The sequence below is a fragment of the Marmota marmota genome, unplaced genomic scaffold, assembly GCF_001458135.2.
Source record: "Marmota marmota marmota unplaced genomic scaffold, marMar, whole genome shotgun sequence".
Lineage (NCBI taxonomy): Eukaryota > Metazoa > Chordata > Mammalia > Rodentia > Sciuridae > Marmota > Marmota marmota.
In genome coordinates, this window is record NW_025999943.1 from 8,712,653 (window position 1) to 8,723,919 (window position 11,267).

The 11,267-nt window shown below is 31.3% G+C and overlaps 1 non-coding gene across 1 annotated transcript; it reads left to right on the forward strand.

Moving 5' to 3' along the window:
* Nucleotides 1-3,197: 3,197 nt before the first annotated feature.
* On the forward strand, nt 3,198-3,270 carry Trnav-cac. The gene has a single exon. It is a non-coding gene; the product is annotated as a tRNA-Val (tRNA).
* Nucleotides 3,271-11,267: the final 7,997 nt, after the last annotated feature.

Here is an 11,267-nt window from a genome sequence, read left to right on the forward strand (position 1 = left end):
TAGTTTTTTTTTTATTTAAAAGGCATTTATTTATACTGTTAAACTGACATCTATTTGAGAAAAAATATAAAAAGATAACAGAACACTTCTAGGCATTAATGCTTCTTTAAACGTCTGGCAGAATTCAGCTGAGAATCATTTGGTGCTGGGATTTTCTTTGTTTCTTTTTAACTACTGCTTTAATCTCATTGCTTGCTATTGATCTGCTTAGATCTCTACAACCTCTTGACTAAGTTTTGCTAGGTCCTATGTGTCTAGAAAAGTATCCATTTGTTTCTAGATTTTTCAACTTATTGGAGTGTACAATCTTTCAAAATTATCCCTAATGATCCTCTGGATTCTGTGATATCTGCGATTCTATATCCTTTTTTTTTTTGGTCTCTAATTTTATTAATTTAATCTTTCTCTCTTTTTCTTTTGATTACTATAGTTCAGAGTTTATCAATATATTTTTAATAGCAGAAATTGAACCCTGGGATACTTAACCACTGTTTTATTTTTAAATTTTATTTTGAGATAGGGCCTTGTCAAGTTGCTGAAGCTGGCTTTGAACTCATGATCCTCCTGCCTCAGCCTCCCAAACCACTGAGATTACAGGCATGCACCACCATTCCTGGCTGTTCTATCTAGTCTTTTCATTTCAAAGAATCAACTTTTCATTTTATTAAGCTTTTTTTTTTCTTTTCTATTTCATTAATTTTGACACTGATCTTAATTATTTCTTTCTTCCATTTTTAAAGTTGGTTTATTCTTATTTTCCTAGGGTCCCAATATGCATCATTAGATTGTTTATTTGGGATTTGATTCTCTTATTTTGGGACTCAGAGGTATGAACTTTGCTCTTTGAGCCATCTCTATGGTTCCTGGTATGGTGTGTCACTATTCTTATTTGATTCTATGAATTTTTATTTGATTCTATAAATTTCTCCCCTGATTTCTTCTATCACCCACTCATTGTTAAAATGTGTATCCTTCAATTTATATGTGTTTATATAGTTTCTGTAGTTTTTCTTGAAGTTAATTTGTAATTTTATTCCATTATTATAAGATTGAAAAAACTATATCTATTTTGTTTTGTATTTGCTAAGAGTTGCTTTGTAGCCTAAAATATGTTTTATTTTCGGGAAAGTTGCACGAGCAGCTGAGAAGAAAGTGCTTTCAGCAGTTATTGGATGAAATATTCTTTAGCTGTCTGTTAAATCCATTTTTTTTATTTTAAACATCAGAAATTTATTGGTTGTTCAAAACATTACATTGATCTTGACATATCATATATCATATATTTGTTTCAAATGGGGTATTTGATTTAAATATTTTTTAGGTTTGAAGAGTCTTTACTTAGTTTATGTTTGGATGATCTATTGTTGGTGAGAAAAGTGTGCTTAAATCACTCAGTATTATTGTGTTTGTGTCTGTGTTTTTAATGTGTGCAGTATGTTTTATGTAATTTGTGAACCATGATTTGGGGCATATTTACTCTTGTTATATCTTCTTGTTTGTTTGTTCCTTTACTAATATGAAGTAACTCTGTCTCTTATGATTAATTTTGGCTTGAAGATTTCAAACCATTTAAATTCAGATTAATAATCAGAGATGTTTATTAATTCCTGTCATACTATTTTGATTTTTTTCTAATGTTTAATTCTGATCTATTTCTCATTTGATTAGACACTCTTCAAATGAGATATGTCTATTTGTGAACTCAGGAGCATCGCCCCCCTTTCTTTCTCCCTCTCTCCTGTATATAAGATTTAACATCTGGTAGTAATTGATTAGTTTAGTTTCTGCTTCCCTTGGAAAGTTTTTCTTTTTTCTTTGATTCTAGCGGATATCTTTGCTGGATATAGTAATCTTGGTTAATAGTTATTTGTTTTCAGAACATTTCCGAGACTTTTAGAGTTTGTCCTGAAAAATAAGGAGAAATTCTATTGACTAACCTTTAAATATGACCTGATGCTTTTCTCTTGAGACTTTTAAAATTCTATGCTTGTTCTGTATGTTATTGATTTTAATTATAATGTACCATGGAGAGATCCATTTTTGATTTTCACAATTTCAGATTCTGAATGCTTCCCATATCTCCTATATCTAGATGTCCATTTCATTCCCAAAGTTTTAAAAATTTTCTGCCTTGATTTTCCTGAAGAGGTTATACAAGTAATTAGACTGCATCTCACAACCCTGGCCATTCCTAACTGGGAAATGGTCATTGGTTTAGATTTTTATACCAGTAGATCTATCAGCAAAATGAAGAAGAGAGTACATCAATGCCCTTCATTTCTCTTTGTCATCTTTTTTCAGTTAATCCTTGCCACTTAAAAAAAAAACACTCAAATCTCATTTGATTTGCTATATATGTTACCTTACATTTTTCTGGAGTTTCATGATGTTTTTCTTGTAGTAGATTTTAATTTAAATTTTTTGAAGTCAGGCAATTGTTTTCCCAGCACCTGTCTTTCTTTCATTTTTACCCTCAAATCTTCTTTTCTTTTTGAAACTTTGTTGAGAATTATTTTATGGCCAGTATAAAATCTATATTAATATATGTTCCTGGTGCCCATGAAAAGAATGTATATTTTGTAGTTTTTTGGTGTACCTAACTAGACATGTCAATTTAGTTGATTGATGATGTCTTTCATACTTTCAATATTTATAATGAATATTTTTTGGTTTTGATTTATTATTGGAAAAGTTTTTTGAATTCTCCATTATGTTTATTAACATTCTGCTGCTTTGGCTTAATTAATTTTGAGGCTCTGGTTTTGGGCACCTGCATATTTATCTTTATACTACATATTGTCACATATATGTGAGAACATTTTTTATTTATTTATGATTGTTTTGTCTTGCTGACATAAGAAACATGTTACCATTATGAAGTTTCTTGTTCTGAAACAATATTTTTAATAACATTACTACATGTTGGTCCTTATCCTAAGATTTACTTAATTTGATATTAGTACAGTGTACTCTGCTTTATTTTCACTAATATTTTCATGGCATATCTTTTTCCAGCTCTCTTATTTTTAATCATTTTTGTTCCTGAATTTTAAGTATCTTTTTTTAAGTGAATATTTATTTGGCTACTGATATTTTATTCCAATAGTATTTGGTTATATTCAGAAGTATCATTTGCTATTTATTTCTCATATTTCTGTCTGCTTTCATTTCTTTCAAACAAAGTTAGTATTAAGAGCTGGGATATAGCTCAGTTGGTAGAGTGTTTGCTTCACATGCACAAGGCCCTGGGTTCAATCCCCAGCTTCACACACACACACACACACACACACACACACACACATACACACACAAATCAGTATTAATAGCAAATTACTTTAATTAAAATATTGACACCTGGCTATAGTTTTTTTTCACTAGCCACCACTCTGTAGGTATGTACCTATTCATGTTATTATTGTTTTACTTATGCCTTTTTTAAACTAAGAGAAAATTTCTAGAATTGTGTTTATTATTTGACATTAATACATATCACAACTTCCATTGTTCTCTTTTTCTTCCTATATGTGATATTTCCCTTCATCATGAGGAACGTTTAGCATTTCTTTTAATACAGCTCTTCTGGTAAGAATCTTTTAGCTCTTGTTTATCTGAAAATATTTTTCTTAAATCTTTATTCATGAAGTATACTATTATTGGAAGTAGAATTCAGGGTTGAGATTTTTTTTTAACACTTCAATTATCTGATGTCTTCTGTCCACTACATTACTGTTATAAAGTCAAAATTGTTTCCCTACATGTAATAAATTATTTATTTACTGGTGATTTTCAAAATATTTTCCTTTCTAAAATTCTTAGCAGTTTGATTATGAAGGGCTTCGAAATTATTTCCTTCATTTATATTATCAGTTGTGTCTGTTGTACTTTTTGTATCAAGTTTTTTTTTCCAAACATATTTAGGAAGATTTTGCCATTATTCATTGTATAAATTTTTTCTCCTCTGTTTCTCTGCTTGTCTGTCTTCTAAAGCCACAATTAACATTTTCTGGAGTTTTAACATTATTGATTTCTGAGGTTTTGCTCACTTTTGTACAGTTTTTAAAAAATTCTTCAAAATTGGGCAATTATGCCTTCTAGAATATTGGGTCTCTATAGTCACTGCAGTATGCCACTGATCTCCTCTAATGAATTTTTTTTTCAGATTTTTTTTTTTAGTTTTAGAAATATTTTTTAAAGATTTTATTTCTCTTTGAGACTTATTCTTTCACTCATTAATAACATTTTCATTTGGTATTTTTCATTAAATTTTTAACATATATATATACACATATGGGTATGTATGTTTAAATATGTGGATTTGCTTTGAATTTTTTTGTCTAGGTCTACTTGGTGATGGTTTCTATTGACTCCCTTTCCCTCACTAAATTTGGATAGCAATTATCTGTCTTATTGCATGTTTTATAATTTGGAGTTGAAAGTAGACATGTAGACAATACATTGTGGCAACTCTGTAATGTGTTGTGTTCTTTTGATGGTTGTTTTAGTTCTCAGAATTCTTGATTCAAATTCAAACTTCACCTCTTTCCTACTTACAGTATGTGACCATTGATATCTCTGGTCTTTTTATTCAGCTCTTGACTGCTGACATTTTTTAGCCTAATCCTCATGAAGTTTTCTGTAGGCCATTGTTAATTTTGTGGTCAGTAAAGGATTTGGGGGAAAATTTATACCTATACTTCAGAGCTCACCCTCTCTGTGGTTTTCTTGTTAATTTGCAGCTGTTCTGATGGTTTTGTGCTCTGTCCTTTGACATATCAAGCATGCAAGGTTTCAAATGTCTGCTCTCTGGACGGTGCATAGTGTTAGAATGTACTCAGTTAAAAACCAGCAAACTCACAATTATTACCCCATAAAGCTTTTTCTTTCAAGAGCAAATTCCTTTATGGTATTTGTCTGCTTTTTTACTGGGCCCTTGGGCATCTTCCCTGAGCTTCACTGTATTTTGACAGTTAGGAATTTAGGTATATTTTGTACTAATATTTTGAGTCTAACGCATACAGTTTCCCTGTGGTTACAGATTCCCCTACTAAAATCCAGTTGTTTTCCAGTTTTGAACTATCATATCTCACACATTAACCTATTGATGCTGCTCTTCTTCACTGTCATTTCTTGTGTTGGTAACTGTGGAGTTTGCTATGTACCCTCACACAGGCCAGCTGCAGACGCATGATTCTAATCATTCCCAGTTATAGTCTTTTGAGAATACCTTATCCTTTACTCTCTGACTGCTTATGGAAGCTTTGCAGTCTCTATAAATAGTTCGGATACACACATACTCATACACACATGCAGATATATCATTATCTACATGACCATTTCACCATTGTTACTAGAACTCCTTGCTTTGCCTTTGAAACTACTTGGGTCTGGAATTTTCTTCATATATGATTTTTTATTTATAAATTTAGTTTCTCTAATGGGTATAGGTCCATTTAGATTTCTATTTTTTTTTCTTTTGTCAATTTGTACAATCTGTATCTTTTAAATAATTTCTTCATTTCATCCAATTTGTAAAATTCATTGGCACAAATCTTATACTGACAATTTGATTCATAGTTCATGTTTTGTTCATCAGTTATATTGATTATTGACATTTCCAGAAACAGCTTTAGGCTTCAAAAAGGTTCTCTACTACGTCAATTTTTACTTATACCCTTAGTATTTCCTTCTTTCTACTTATTTGAGTTTATATTATTAATGGGAAAGCTTCAAATTTTGATATTCAATCTCTCTCTAAGCTGCATAATACAGACTTTTATTAGATTTTAGCTTCATTTCACAAAATTTTGTTGTTTTGCTTTTATTTTTTTTAAATGTTTTTATTAGTTAATCATAGTTACATATAATAGTGGGCCTTGTGCTGGGGTTGTGGCTTAGTGGTAGAGCGCTTGCCTAGCATGTGCAGTGCCCTGGGTTTGATCCTCATTACCACATATGAATCAATAAAGGTCTAAAAAGAAAGTTAAAAAAATACTTGGCCTCATTTTGCCATAATTATACATGCATAGATTATAATTTGCTCCATTTCAGTCCCCAATACTTCCTCTTTCTGTCCTCCATCACACTGCTTCCCTTCCTATGCTCCACTGCCTTTTTTTTTAAGAGAGAGAGAATTTTTTTTCAATATTTATTTTTTAGTTTTCAGCGGACACAACATCTTTGTTTGTATGTGGTGCTGAGGATCGAACCCGGGCTGCACGCATGCCAGGCGAACACGCTACCGCTTGAGCCACATCCCCAGCCCGCTCCACTGCCTTTTAAATTGGTGATATATATATAAAACGTGGAATATAAAAATGTGGAATTCACTGTATACATACGCATATATGCATATAAGTACACAGAACAATTTGGTCAATTTTGTTCTATCACTCCACCTTCATCTTTAATCTCATCCATCTACTTCTCTGATCTACCTTCTATTTACATGGGATCCACTCCCTTTTCTCTTTATTTTGCTTTACCTTCCTCATCTGAGAAAAAAAAAATTTTTTTGACCCTTGACTTTCTGAATCTGTCTTTGTTTTTACTTTGCATGATGTTCTCCAGTTTCATGCATTTGCCAGCAAATGCCATAATTTCATTCATCTTCATGACTGAGTAGCACTCCGTTATGTATATATTCCACATTTTCTTCACTCATTTATTTGCTGACAGTCACCTGGTCTGGTTCCATACCTTGGCTATTGTGACTATGCTGGAATAAATATCGATGTGCCTATATCACTACAGTATACTGATTTTAGTTATTTTGGATAATTACCAAGGAGTGGGATTGCTGGGTTCTATCCTGATCCATTCCTCTCTTTTGCGGAATCTCCATATTGCTGCCCAGAGTGCTTGTACTAATTTTCAGTTCCACCCATAATATATGAGTGTACCTTTTGCACACATCATCACCAACATTTATTATTATTGTTACTGACACTCTAATTTGAGTGAGATGAAATCTCAGTATAGTTTTGACTTTCGTTTCCCTGGTTGCTGAGAGCGTTGAATATTTTTTTCATATATTTGTTAGCCATTTTAATTTCTTCTTTTATGCTTATCCTATTATTTTATAGAAGAATTCATATTATGCTTTTATGCTTATTCTGCATTCTTAAAGTGAAAGCTTCAAATTTAGGCATTAGAATTCTCCCTCTAAGCTATATTGTGCAATTTTTTTATAATTTGGCAAAAATCTCACAGAATTTTTTTATGGTTTACTTTTACTTTTTTATTTCAAAAATCTTCTCTACTATCCATTAAGATTTCTTCTTTTGTATATGAATAATTTAGATGTGTTTTCTTTTAATTGCCAAATAATTTTGAATTTTCCAGATATTTTTTTTCTAAATTAATTTTATTTTCATCAAAGAACATAAGCTGTATGATTTTAATTTTTTCTGGTACACTTTAATTATACATAATTGTGGTATTCATTGTGATATAGTCATACATGCATATAGCATCATTTGCTTTACTTCATTTCAAAGTCCCTTTCCATCCTCTCTCTTCTTGATCTTCTTCCAGTACTCTCTTGTCTTCCTTCTATTTATTATTTTTTTATGATTTGTGCATTACAATAATACATAAAAGTCAGATTTGTTGTTATATATTCATGAATGCATATAGCATAACTAGCTAGGTTAATTTTATACCCCAGCACCTCCTTATTTTCTCCTTATCCTTATATCTCTTTCCTATACTCTACTGTTCTCCTTTCTATTTCCCTGATATCCCTTTTATATTTCTTTTTTTTCTTTCTAGTTTCTGCAAATGAGTAAAAACATTTGATGCTTGATTTTCTGAGTTTGGCTTATTTCACTTAGCATGAGAATCAAAAGTTATATGATTTTAATCCTTTCATATATATTGAAATTAGGTCTAGCTTTATAAATTTTCCCTATGTCCTTAAAAGCATATGTGGTCTGTTCTTGTCAATGAGATGTTTTATGGTTCTACAAATATTGACTAGATCAGATCAAGTTAGATAACAGTAAAGTCTTCTCTGCCTATTATTTTATAACTATAGAAAATACACGAAAAATCAACCTACATTTCAGATTTTTGCACAAAATTTTTTGTTTTTCTTGTTTTTGCTTGGTTTGATTTGGTTTGGTAGTACTAAGGATTGAACACAGGGATGCTTTACCACTGAACTACATCCAACTCTATTTATTTATTTGGTTTTTTAGACAGAGTTGTACTAAGTTGCTGAGTCTGGCCTTGAACTTGTGCTTCTACTGCCTCAGTTTCCTCAGTTGCTGGAATTACAGGCATATGCCACCATATCTGGCTAAAGTGTGTGCTTTATTGGGTTTTTTCATGTGTTTTGAATTAATTTTTAACTTTACTTTAAAAATTGCTTTATATATAGCAATATTTCCTACTCTAAAATCTACTTATTATGTTTTTATATGGCTACCTCATGTTTCTTTTGGCTACTGTTTCAATGATATATGTTATGGCATAATGTATGTACTTATATTTAAGATGTGTTTCTTTTAAACAGTATATGCTTAGAGTTTGCTTTCTTTATCCAATTGGGCAACCTCTGCTCTTTAATTGTAGTGTTTGACCATTTACATTTAATATGTATATGATTAGATTTAAAGTACTGTCTTCCCATTTGTTTTCTATTAATTCCATTATTCTCTACCCCTTTTCTCCTTTTTTTTAAAATTTTCTCTTTCCTCTGAATATTAGGATTCTATTGTTTCTTGTCAGTTTCTCAGATTTTCGAATTTTTTCAGCAAATTCATTATTTAATTATTCAAATGTAATTTTTGCTTTCCTAATTTCATATATGTATATGTATGTGTGTATATATATGTAATGTATGATAAACTTATATATAGTAGAACAATATCATATTATTCTTCTTGCTTTAAACAATCTATTATCATTTAAAGAATTTTAAATTAAATAGGTTATTGTCTTATCCCTCTTTGTTTAGTAGATCAATGTTTTGCCAGTTGTAATTTTTTTATCTAAAATCATTTCTGGAGGTGTAATTTACTTGTCTAGATCAATTTATAAGCACTTATGTAATGGTATTTTGCTTTTTTGTTGTTTGTAAAAAAAATACCTTAAATATACAAGTTTCCTCTAAATCAGTAATAAGAAACTAGTTACAGTTAGTTACAATTGTAAGCAAACTCAGTCCTCAATGTGTTAGAAAGGAATAATGACATGGACATGTTATAAGTTAAGTTAGTGACCTTAGATATTTCCTACTACAGATAAGGTCCAATCTGTTTTATCTGCTTTGCATAGCTCTGACAGCATATGCCTTTAACATTAGGGAAACCTTTATTAAACTTGCAGAATCAAGAGAATGTCCACTGAGAAATTATGGTTGTAGCTAACAATTGTGAATTTCATCTTGATTTTAGTATAATTGAACAAAGATACTCATTTTTCATAATTCATCTGAACCCTATGTTTAAAAGGTGTTTTTTTTGTTATTGTTGTTATTTCTCAGAAATTTTTTTCATCGTTTAATGTCCCATTCATATAAATTACTAAAAGTTGCCTTGATTTTCTGCTAGCAGAGGCGAGGACAGATTGTGAGAGCCTCTAAGTGGTCAGTATTATGCTTAACTGTTAGGATAAGCTCCTAGAGCTGTCCTTCATAATTTGTTCAAACATCTGGCTACCACTGTTAAATAGGTTAGGGAAGAGCATATGGTTCTCATTTAGAACATTGCAAATATCATCACGATGGAGACTGTGAAATTTTAAGAAAGACCAATACTGTTTTGATTATAAACTCAGACAGAAAATAAGAGCAAAAGAACCCAAAAACACAACTGCATGCTAAGCTAATTCCAGTGTTTTATTATAGAAATGTCTATTCTGTGTTGTGTTGTTATTTTTATTTTTACTTTGAAGAATCACTACAGAAAAGTAACTTGCCTTTTTTTGTGTGTCTCAAATGAAATTATAACCAAATATTTAATAGATATATGTATACATAGCATATATATATATATATATATATATATATATATATATATGAAAGAATATAATCAACTTGAACTTTCGCTTTTAACAACTTTCATTTAAAATTTCAAAGTTACATTTTTACGATACAATCCCATCAATGAGGAATAAGTGTGTATGTGTTTTCCAGTTCAGCCTTCTATCTCTAAAACAGATGAAAGGCTCTCGTAAGAGCTGCTAGGTTAATCCAGCTGCTTAAAAGGTGTGTTGTAGTTGACCATTTGCAAAAAAAAAAAAAAAAAAAAAAAAAAATTCGTGGACACTGGAGCCAGCTGGCATCAGGTTGGAGGGTGGGACTCTCTCAGCTGATTAGGACTGTGGTTGGAGACATTTTTATAAACTCCACTTTCACAATGACAAACAAGGAAAAAGGGTTGCCTTTGCTGACCTGCAGTTTTTCCAGTAATGATATCTTCAGAAGTGTCTTCTTAAAATATCTCTTCTGATTCACATCATTTGAACCTCTGAAATAAGCCATCTACTAATATTTGAAGATTACGAACTGGGGATGGAGTTCAATAACTCTTGCCCAGCACGTGCAAAGCTCTGAGATCAATTCTCAACCCCCCTCAAAACCAAAACAGAAAAACACAAGCTTAAAAGGCAAAGAAAACTCTCAATGCTATCTATCAACCAGTTAAGAAGGCTGCCTCTGCAATTTTATCATCCTTCCTATATAAAAATAAAGAAGGAGGAATTAATTTTAATGCAAATTACATAATATTCATGTCAAAAAGCTAATAACTCATTATGTTCGTTTCACCACATGGTTAAAGAGAAGCCAAAGTTACCAAAATTTTTTCCTCCCCGCCCATCCCATATGTTCTATTTATTGTATTAGAATAAGAACCTATGTTTCTAGCCATCAAGAAAATCTTGAACTACTTTGATACCTTGGCTCATCTGCACATGCATGCATGTGCGCGCCCACCAGGTGTCTGTATGAGGCCTGCCACACTAACAAGTCCCCTGTCACACTCTCTTTTGATTTTTCCCCACCTGGTGCTTGCTACAGCAACATGCCTGCCTGGCCATTTGAGTTATCTGAGAACCTGTCAAAAGGCTGAGAAGATTTGGGAAGATTTCAAAAACCTGGCTGAGCCTGCCTTCTCAAGAATAATACTTTATGACACTTTTATTCTCTATCCCAAACCTCAGATGTTTGATTTTTTTTTTCACTGTAAAATAGGGGCAACAAGAAACCTAAGAGGAGTTAGAACACTTTGAAAATACAAAAAAAAAAAAAAAAAAAATCAAAA